A 1,485-nucleotide genomic window follows, 5' to 3' on the forward strand; every position below is an offset into this window, starting at 1 on the left:
ACTCACCTGTTCAGTTAGAAAAGCTTTCTTTTGTACGTAAAGCTTTCGCTTTATGGTACAAAGATCTTTTAAAAATTTGGCATAAGATGGGATCTACTTAATGGCATCTAATAGAGGAATGTTAATCTTTACTTGTTTAAAGATATCCAAAACTTCTTGATCAGGTACTCCTTTTTTAGCTGCAAGCAAGCGCTGAGGGAATGGAGCAACTATTTTATGATGAGGTATTGGATCATCTTGTTCAGTATTATTTTCATCCCTTTTCTCAATGGATTTTTCAGGTATGTCATCCTTCGTTGGAATTTCTTTGTTAATTATTTTTCCGCTCCGAAGGGTTGTGACAGACTTAACTTGCACAAATTTAGGTTGGGATGAACTTGCTTCATGGACCTCATGTTGACCCTTTGGGTTAGATTGAGGTTGGGCTGGAAATGTCCCTCTTTCCCTAACATTAAGTTGAGCCTCAATTCTACCTACATAATTTTTAAGTTCTTGGAGTGATTGCATTGTATTCTGATTTATTTGAGTCTGCCCTTGCATGAAGGTTTGCAAAGTATCTTCAACGGATTTCCTATGTGGTGGCACATAAGGAGTAGGAACAGAATTCCCTTGAGATTCATTGGCAGTGGGTCCATGTCTCCAGCTAAAATTAGGATGGTTTCGCCAACTAGGATTATATGTTTCTGAAAATGGTCTTTTATAAGTATTGGTGAAATTTGCTTGATCATGCAACACTTCTTGAAAAGCAGGGATTGTAGGACAATCCTTGGTTACATGTGCATTACTCTCGCAAATTCCACATATACTTTCAACAATAGTTTGTGCTTTTCCTATATTGGCTTTGCTTAATTCCATGGCTTCAACCTTCCTAGTCAGATTAGCAATTTTTACATTGACATCATTATCATCTTTAATAAGATATATTCCTCCTTTTGCATTAGGTGCTATTTTTGATTTTTCATTTTTATCTGTTGTATCCCAAGCTTGTGCATTTTCTGCTAAAAGATCAAAATAATCCCAGGCTTCATTTGGTTCCTTACTCATGAATTCACCATTACACATCATTTCTACAAATTGTCTCATATTGGAGGACAAACCATCATAAAAGAAACTAATGACCCTCCAAATTTCATATCCATGATGTGGGCAAGCAAGTAGAAGGTCCTTGAATCTTTCCCAACAATGAAAAAATGTTTCTCCATCTTTTTGTGCAAAGTTCATGATATTTCTTCTAAGTGTGTTTGTTTTATGTGTTGGGAAGAATTTCTTTAAAAATTCTCTTGTCATTTCTTGCCAGGTAGCTATGGTCCTAGGCCTTAAGGAGTGTAACCATGATTTAGCTTTTTCTTTTAAAGAAAAAGGAAATAACTTAAGCTTAACTACCTCTTCAGTGACATTATTGAAATGAAGTGTTGAACATACTTCATCAAATTCTTTAAGATGCAAATAGGGACTTTCAGAATCAAGTCCGTGAAACTTTGGGAG

The 1,485-nt window shown here is 35.6% G+C and overlaps 1 non-coding gene across 1 annotated transcript; it reads left to right on the forward strand.

Moving 5' to 3' along the window:
* The first annotated feature begins 1,132 nt into the window (after window positions 1-1,132).
* On the forward strand, window positions 1,133-1,239 carry LOC120104485 (small nucleolar RNA R71). The gene has a single exon (XR_005506880.1). It is a non-coding gene; the product is annotated as a small nucleolar RNA R71 (small nucleolar RNA).
* The last annotated feature ends 246 nt before the right edge of the window (window positions 1,240-1,485 follow it).

Source organism: Phoenix dactylifera, chromosome 10 (assembly GCF_051530095.1).
Source record: "Phoenix dactylifera cultivar Ajwa chromosome 10, Ajwa_hap1_PhDact_Kaust_v1.1, whole genome shotgun sequence".
NCBI lineage: Eukaryota > Viridiplantae > Streptophyta > Magnoliopsida > Arecales > Arecaceae > Phoenix > Phoenix dactylifera.